Consider the following 9,619-nt stretch of genomic DNA (forward strand, 5'->3'; position numbering starts at 1 on the left):
TAGTTAGCTTTGCTACAGACTACTGTTTGCCTCCTTTTCACTAGCATTTAATGAATTAAGGAAAAAGAAATACAAAGATATTCATATATTTAGCTTGTACCCTGTACCTTTTATCACACTTAGCAACAGATAAGTCAGTCAGCAGCAGTTCTAACCCACGTCCCTGCTGATCGGTCCTCTCTTAAGTGAAATTAAAGCTGCAGTATGCAACTTTTTTTTCAGATATTTGTTAAAACTGCCATTATATTGTGACAGTATGGTATAAGAGATAATCTGTGAAAAATCTATTTCTTCTGCCTTCCCCCAGTAGTATGTAGATACAACCAATCAGTGGGAGGAGAGTTTTAGTGCGGTCAATCACAATCTCATGTGGCTCATCCTCCCTCCCCTTGCTCAGTGCTATCCTGCAGCTGGCGCAGCCTGTTGTGAATGTTCAGTTTGGTTAACATAGATACCAATGATGGCAGATAAACATTTGTCCTGTAATGATAAGTTGTTTTTCCACTATTAGTACATTTAGCAGAAAGTGAATGAAGTTGATTGACAGCACTAAGATCGTCCTGCTGGTTCTGATTGGTTGCTTTTGGTCAGAACAGCGCATTACTTTAGCAATGCGCTTCCTTCAGGAAGGAGATGGAGGAGACTGTTTTCACAGATTATCTGTCTCATTTACAAATGTGGAGAAAACATATTGTTTACTAAAGTTATACTGTAGCTTAAATAAAATAGAACTACATAGTATTTTTTTGATAAGTCTGGATTGCTTTATGTATATTTTGCATGTTGCTTTTGGCTGTTGCTCATAGGGAGAGATATTTCAGTAATCTAAAACTAATAGAAAAAAAATTAAGCAACCTACTTGCATACTGGATGTGGACTGTTGGATGCAAAATTCATGAGCAGTAAATATTGTGCTAATTATCAGTACTGAACCAAAGAAAGCAAGGCAGATGCAAGCCTTTAAAATTCGCTTTTTATGGGTCAAATAGACTAAAAAAATTATAACAGCAGCTCCGCATGGGGGGCCCAATTTAATTTTTTGTCAGGGGGCCCAAGATTCCTGGTAGTGCCCCTGCCTCTGAAACCCATCACACAGTATCCGTGGAAGATCTTGTACAGAGCAGCTAAATGAGCACTGAGGAGACTTTATCTGAACTGACTTTGAGTCAAATTGCTATGGGCTATTTGAGTAGGCTGTTTAAAGTTGTTATCATAGACGTGTTCATCGCAGAGACAAACATAAGAATCATAAACCACATATTACTTTTTGTCTTTGCATACCTTTTATATTTAGTAGAAGCTCAAAATAAGATAGAAGGTTTGTCATAATAAAAAAGCCCTCTCTGACCTTTAGAGTCCATTTTTTGTCAAGGATTCAATTTGAGAGGACTAAACATGCAAACCACAATCAAAAGTGCTTCTGGTTGACTTTTTTTCTTTCATTTGACGTCGAATACTATTTATATCATAAAGTCATCCATATAGAAAAAAAAGGTTCTCTCTTTTTGCACAAACTTTATCAACATAACATTCTGAGTTTACAGTATTTAGTTGTTAAACATCAGCATTTCCCGTGTGTGTTTGCATGTGAGAAGATAGTACAGCAAAATGTTTCTGTACAAGGAGCAACCAATAGGATAAGTCAGGTGAACTGTAATAACAACCTATGACCACATGATGTCACCCTTTTTGGACAGTCTGAATCATTACTTGGGTTTTCATGAACACATTGTCATTGTTAGGATTTTAATCCTTTATATGTAAAACTAAGTGCGTGTGTCACAATATTGCTTTAATAACTGTAAAAAATGCAAGCTTATTATAAAGCCTGAAATCTTATAAAATGACACTTTTATGCCTTTTTATACATAAGGATATTTATGTATAAAAAGGTACTAAATGAAACATCTGAGAGCAGCATCAGATGTGATGAACAAAATTATTGAAGCTTTTGGTCAGTTACCTCAGAAAGTAATCAGGAGCTATAAAGGTAGCAAACCAGTCAATGTGGGGAAAAAACACTTTACTCGTTAACTGGATGCCACAAAAAGACCTTTTAGGACATCCAAAGGTGAAACTATTTGTGGCTCACGGAGGAACAAATGGAGTCCAGGAGGCCATTTACCATGGAGTACCAGTAGTGGGTTTACCTTTGTTTCATGACCAGTATGACAATCTTCTTCGACTGCAAGACAGAGGAGCGGCTAAGATCCTTACCTTAGCTACTGTGGACAAAGAGGACACATTTCTGAAAACTATCAAAGAAGTACTGTCTGAACCATCCTACAGGATTAATAGGAGCACCTTCAATGAAGGGCCTAGTTTAAAACTTTTTTCATATGTAAGGTGCACCGCATTTTAAGGCACATAGAATAGACGCTACAGTAGAGGCTGGAGTTACGTTATGCATCCACTAGATGGAGCTGCACTAAACGGAATGTTAAAACAGTCCGACTCGGCGAGGAGAGCCTTCCGCGACTGGGCCGGGGCGTGGCCGGATGATGGTCACCCTTCTCCGTTTGCGCACAGTATGTTCATAGAGAATGTGGTGCTAAATGACCTGCAGACAACCTGATTATCAGGTCGGTAGGTAGACCGACCTGATAAACCAGCGTTCTGACAACTATCCCAGCATGCACCACGCGCTTCTTTTTCTACGGGCGAAAATGAAGTCAGCGGCTGCTTGCCGTAGTTGCTAGACCTGTTGTGACTCAACATTGCTCCATACATAAGGCGCACCGGGTTCTAAGGCACACTGTCGGCTTTTGAGGAAATTGAAGGTTTATGTAAGTGTGAAAAATACAGTACTCACCTGTGGCTGCGATAAAAAAGAAAGTATGCAACAATCAGAAATAAATGCCATTTGTCTCAAGAGGGAGTTACATAAATCATAATTATTAAAGCATTTCAGAGTAAGTCATTTAAGAGTTCAAGCTAGTCTTGAAAAATGCAATTTCCCGGTTTTCTTTTTTCTTATTTTTAAACTTTTCACAGCACAAATGGTTGTAAATTTATTTATTTTCACATTGTTGGCTCCAAAATGTGTACGTTTTCAAAGAATTGGATAGAGATTTACTTATTCACCTTACATAAATGAAGTGGACATAGTGAACATTGAAGCCATAGGCTTACTAACCAAAACATTATTGCCATCAGCATTCAGTATTTACAGGGCAAAAAGTGAAACACATTGGTAAAATAAAATTAATTAAGCACACAACTAGTTGAGCCCATAATGCATCATAAACTACACATATTGTCCATTGCACAAAACAAAAACTACAAAAAAAACAACTCAAAATAGTAGAATTTGCAACCTAATTCAAAAGTTTTCTTACAAATTGGAATTTTGACATTTTGTTATGATAAAACAACAAACTTCTATGTATTTCACTAGGATTTTACACAGTAGAACATGCAGTGTATATTGATGAACAAGATAAAAGACAGATTTATTTTACAAATAGAAATCGTATAAATATGGTGTGTGTTTTGTGTACAGTCTCCTTTACTCTGTTAAAGCTAAATAAAAACTAGTGCAACCAACTACATCCTGTTATGTAATGAGTAAGCACAGTCCACTTGTGCGTAGTTTCACTTCCGTGTCAGCAGAAGAATGTCATAGTTGATTTGACTTCTATAACAGTATCCTCACTTCTTAACATCCTAACTTCTTAGTTTTGCATACTCCAATAGATATTAGATAGAGTTTTATCTTCCATCAGAATGACAGTAAACATATCTTAAAATGACCCAGTCAAAATAGAGACCTAAGTCTAATTTTGAATCTATGTCACAGCTAGAAAATTAATTTTCAGTCACTACCAAGCTTGATTGAGTTCAAGTTGTTTTACAAGGAACTGGCACAAAATTAAGACTGATAGAGACAAACTAATACAAATCCATGTAATGCATACAGAACAAATTTCATTTTAATTTTCCTTTATATTTTCAAAGTCATTTGAAGTTATGACAAAATGTGAAAAGTTGAAGTTGTATGAACAATGCTAAATCTTGTGGCTAAATCTGTCAGGTCAACACTGTTGCATTGTCCTGGAGTAGCACAAAAGTGAAATGAACAAAATACATGCATGTAATGGATTTATGCATCACATTCAGGTGAAGTCTTGTTCTGGTGACTTTCATGATGACTTTTGTTGCTTAATGACAGAAGTGGTGTACAGCACACGTGAAGTACATGGTCCTGCAGATGAATCATCTGCGGTGAAAAACAGGAAGCTGTCAATATGTATCTGTGCTTCTTTGTTTAGCACTTTTGTATTCAGTTATTTTCTAAGATATGCATGAAAGGCAATTTATGCACGTCTTTGAATTGCTTTACATTGCAAAATTTGAATACAAGAACTGTATAAGTGATGCTAAAGTCATTATAATATACATGGATTTTAATATTTTTTGTAATAATACAATTAATAATTACTTATTCAATCTGTAATTAATATTTTTGAAGAAGAAAGTGACTAAAATCATGTACTGATGTAAATACCTTTTCCTCCTACCTGGAATAACGCTATAAATTTCCTCACATGAGTAATAGACAACACTTCTTCTTGTCTCAAAACACTGTCGATATCTGATGAAAAAATGTTGCCAGGTTAAAAGCAAGACACAACTTTTACTGCAGCAAAATAAATGAATAACTTAATGCAGTGTGTTGATAAAATATTACTGTAATTGTCCTTTAACATTGTCATATTTCTGTCACGTCACAAACCTTATTGAGGTTGTCAATGGCTCAGATGCGACAGCAAGTGGCCCTGCAAGTTGGTCCTCGTTTGAAACCCACTCCTTGTTGCTGACAACAGGAAGGTTTGCATCAGGAAGGGCATTCGGTATAAAACTTGTGCTAAGTCCATCTGTATGCAGCTGTGGATTGGGGGAGGCTCCTGTGCTGTGGCAACTGCTTGGAAGGAGAAGCCGAGAGGAGAACATCAACAAACACAAACCAGAGAATAACTGAGGTGAAAGAAAAAATATGCATGATTTTTAGTTTTTGTTACAAATAAACATCTGAATATTACTGAATTGGTGCTTTTCAGAACCACATTCCATTGAAGACACAGCAAGTTTTGGGGATTTGCATCAATCGACTTTACATTGATAGAAAATCACATTCTTGCAAGTTCTTCTTTACAAAATAACTCATTATCAGACAGATTAGAAGGAGAATATATTTGAAAATTAATTTTTAACCCACAAATTAACAATTGGATTTGGTCTGGACTTTGACTGGGTCATTCTAACACATGAATATTTATATAAGTTGATGGTTTCGACACGATTTTGCAGTGATCAGAGTGAAGAGGGCTGCATTTATCTGCATGTTACGCATATTGGATTGTTATTAATAAAACATATTGTTGGATTCACTCCTCCCATTCCACTAGAGGGCTCTATAGTTGCTTTGTATTGGTACGTGAATTAACGTGTAGAGGAAGAAAAACTGAGGGCAGACCAGTAGTGTGCTCTGGCTTCCGTTAGCTGAAACTAACAAGCTGAATCTCCCATAAAATCATATCTTACTGCCATGTTTAAATTTACGTTTATTGAATATTGCAATACTAAGTATTGACGTTTTGTTTGTCTTTTTTCACATTATTTACAGTTTAACCGGCATGTCCGTGTATATGCACTCGGCAATAAAATTAACAAGTAAAACAACGGCTATCTTATGTTCTTTGTAACACATATAAATATATAAACAGACAAATTGATTACAGATATTATAAAGACTGATTTGCAAACTTACTCTTCTTTCCTCTCCATGCTGAAAGAATTCTCTTCTTCTGATTCTTGAAAGAGGATGATTAAATTATTAAAAACTACAAAGAGCCAACTATTAGTCATTCCAATAGTAGTTTGTACTTATGTTCTTTATGATAAAAAATCTTGAAGAACTTTAAAGCATGAGATTATGAAAGTTTATAAACATTTACAATTCAACAGGCTTTGCCTTCAGCATTAGGTAAGGTCATTTTATGTATATAGCACATTTTCAGCAACAAGGCAATTGGAAGTGCTTTATGAATTAAAAGGAAATGCAAACAAAATAACAAACCAAAGAAAGAAAGAAGAGAAGCAAAAAAGAGCAAAGGACACATTAGGGCAGATGGCAACATTCAGACCAAACAAAGGGTAAAAACAAAGACATGAGTGAAAGCGGTGACGTCAAAGGGCCATGAAACCACGTTGCTCAGCCTTCCGGCAAAGGTAAGGGTGTTGTTATTGAGGAGTGATGTCCTTGGAAGCACTCAGCTCCATGGATACAGGAGGGGGTGAGGTGGGAAAGAGCGTTAGGTTTACATATCCTAAAGGAGATTAGAAATATGCAGCCCTTCCAAGGACACATGGGGAAAGCCAATTCAGAAACAGAATGTCTTAGGTCGGGAAGATAATAAATTTCAATCTTCCCTAAAGTCTCTCCGATACATCTCAGTTCCCAATTATCCAAATTAGTTTGGTCGTTCCACTAAACCGAACCAGCAACTTCTCCAAGATCGATTCCATCCTGTTAGTGAGTTTTAGAGTCCTTGTCTCTGTCCACACCAACAGTCTGAGTGTTTGCTACTTCGACCAAGTCCGTCACAAATTTGTCGATAATCCAGGAATCCACAAGTTTCAAACAGCAGAAATCTTGTTATCATGAATAAATCCAGGGTGAATCCGGGTGTGTCCCCGCAGGACAAGAGGATTCTCCTGTGCCCAAACTTCTCATCAAAAATTTTATCAATTGCATTGAGAGATCGGTTGACCAGATCCATAATTTGTAGATTTGGATGATGTGCAAAGAAAGGCTCCAAAAATATAGAAAATGACAGGACAAAAACAGAGCAAGCACGGCAGAGAGGGAGCAGAGGAAAAAAGAGTCCACCTTCATCGAGAGCAAGATTATAAACTTTGAAAGATAAAAAATGTATTTCCTCTGTTTATTAAATAAAAAAAAAAAAACATTTAAATTGAAGCAGATGAGTGAGAATGTTTCCCATGTCAAATCATTATAGACCTCTTAAAGAATAGATATTCTAAATAATATTGTTGGTTATTCTAACCTACATACCCTCTTGAGGTTCCACATCTGTTGGTGCCAACACATCTGTATTCTGCTGCTCACTATCAAAATGAGAAAATACATCATTCAAACAGAAAGCAAATTCTTCCTTATGTATTATATTTACTTTGCATTCGATCATTGTCTGTTAATTTCTCCCGTCTGCCAACAGGAAGTGCAGTTAAACGAAGACTCACCATGGCTTGTACAAAACTTTGAAGCAATTTCTGTAAACGAACCATCCCAGACACAGAATGAAAAGCAAAATAAGGAATGTAATTCCACAAGACAAAGCCGCCCATGGGATCAAATCCTCTGAAATACAAATTAAATTTAATGACATAAATTTTCAGAGATGTTTAAAGAGGAAAAATGTGGAAGGTAAAATACATTGTTGAAAAATTCCTACCTTTGACCTCCAGAATCACCGTATTTATTCCCTGAAGCTCATTCCATTGTTTCTGGAAGCATTTTGACGGCAGCAAAAGGCAACTATATGGACCTGAATCCCTTGAAACGGCACCTTCAATGGTGAAAGAGGCTTCCATCTGAGCAAGATCAAATACTTGTACTTGAAGGATGGTCTCGTTCTTCTTCAGGTAGCAGTAGATGAGTTGACAGTTATTGAGAGTGTGCAGGATTTCTGAATAGGTGCATTTAAACTCAACTTTGCTTCCCTCATGAACTGTGAAGGGTCCAGCTATGGAGAGCTCTGCTGGGATGAAATTGGCTGCATAGCAGTTGGAGAAAATAAGAAATGAAAGCAGCTGCATGTGGGATTAACAAGAATAAAAAATACTCACGTATAACCAGAATCTCAACAACGCCCTGTCCTTTCCTTTCTACATCAGAAGGGTTGTAATTTTTAGTGGAGTACAAACAGCTGTAATTTCCACTGTGATCAAGATGAACATTAAATATTTTGAAAATAACATCATCCACATTTTGCCATGGTTTCAATTTCTGAAATCCTTGTCCATCTTTCAGTAAATAAACATAAAAAGAGGGGTATTTCTTTTGCCCAAATATGCTGCAGATTACATGAAGGTCACTCCCCTCGCTTATAGTTCTCTGCCGGACCAGAATCTTTACAGGATACAAGTCTACAGAAAAGACACACAGACAAATGTGGCAACATAACGCATTAAAATACATCTTGTTCTATTAAGTATTGTCGTATATTGCGCTCACCTTCTGTCTGGCCAATGACCTGGTTTAGCAAAATGTCTTGAAGACAAAAGGTGTAGAGTCACATCAATGTTCAATGTGCAAAAATAATTAAAATGTAGATTTTGATTCTATCTGCTCTCAGTTCACTTACAGAAAACAACTAATATTGTCTTCATCTTCAGCAGGACTCTGACTCGCTCACATAAACCTTCTAATCAGACCTGATGACTTGTTCCTGCACCTACAGACAAAGCAAGCAAGAACTATAACACATCACTTCCTTATTCTTCTTTGCTGGTGTGGCAGGAAGAAGGTGGAGGCTGTACCTGCCAGCGGGGTGATTGCAAGTGACCCAATTGCGCCAGAGGGCGTTCGGTATAAAAGCTGAGGTAATTTGCCGACTGATACTTGTTTGGTGGGGAGCCTAGCCTTTGGATCAGGATCAGTAACACTTCTTAAAACATTTTATATTATTCTGTATGAAGCTTTGAGGTTGTGTACAGGAGCTGTCAGAACAACTTCAATTTCAGCTTTGTTTGTTGAAATGGGGGATATACCACTTTACCTCAGAAGATTACAGTTAAGATTATCTTATTGGTGTTATTTAAAGGGTCATTATGAAAACCACCCATGTCAAGAAATTTTAAAACCTAGTTGGGAAAATGGGAAAAAGACTTTAAAATCTTTTGGGTGGGAGATAGAAAGCGATGTGAAAGATTTTGATTTATCGTCTATAAATATGAGTCAAACAGTTCCTCTTTCACTGGTCCATCCATCTATATTTCATGATATCGTTGTGGACTTATTGTTGGAGAAGAGGAAAAAAGGAAAATTTTCAGAATCATACTCAGTGCAGTCATATATAGATAATAAATATTAAGGTTATGTTCAAGTGTATACAGATGCTCCTAAGAGTTTAAGTAGCAATAATGAGGTGTTGTTTATTATCCCAGAATTTAGTATTAAAAAATGTAATTGGATTACTGATGGGGTCTCAGTGTTTACAGGGGAGATGATGGGAATCATTTTGGCTTTAGGTTGGATTGAAGAGGTTCGTCCTTTGAGAAGTTTAATTTGTTCTGATTCAAGTTCATCATTATACTCAATTAAAAATAATCAGTCTAATAGTAGACCAGACCTTTTATTGGAAATTCAGTTATTACTTTATAGAATTCAGGCCATCGGATTAATAGTCATTTTTGCATGGGTTCCATCTCATGTAGGAATAAAAGGAAATGAGTTACTGATAAATATGCAGAACATAACAGCAGGGTGCAAGATGCTGGCAGGGAAACCGTACATGGAACGACATAACCAAGTGGTGGGCATAGTGTACAGGAACATCTGTGCAGAATATGGACTGGAAGCCCCGAGGTCAAA

The 9,619-nt window shown here is 36.7% G+C and overlaps 1 long non-coding RNA gene across 1 annotated transcript; it reads right to left on the reverse strand.

Annotated features, from left to right (window-relative positions):
* Positions 1-3,479: 3,479 nt before the first annotated feature.
* LOC107838268 (uncharacterized) lies at positions 3,480-4,918 on the reverse strand. Its single transcript, XR_001664331.1, has 3 exons — positions 4,736-4,918; positions 4,521-4,594; positions 3,480-4,219 (listed from the first exon to the last, which is right to left on the reverse strand). It is a non-coding gene; the product is annotated as an uncharacterized LOC107838268 (long non-coding RNA).
* Positions 4,919-9,619: the final 4,701 nt, after the last annotated feature.

The sequence above is a fragment of the Poecilia formosa genome, unplaced genomic scaffold (genome assembly GCF_000485575.1).
Source record: "Poecilia formosa unplaced genomic scaffold, Poecilia_formosa-5.1.2 Scaffold234, whole genome shotgun sequence".
In the NCBI taxonomy this organism is placed as follows: Eukaryota; Metazoa; Chordata; class Actinopteri; order Cyprinodontiformes; family Poeciliidae; genus Poecilia; species Poecilia formosa.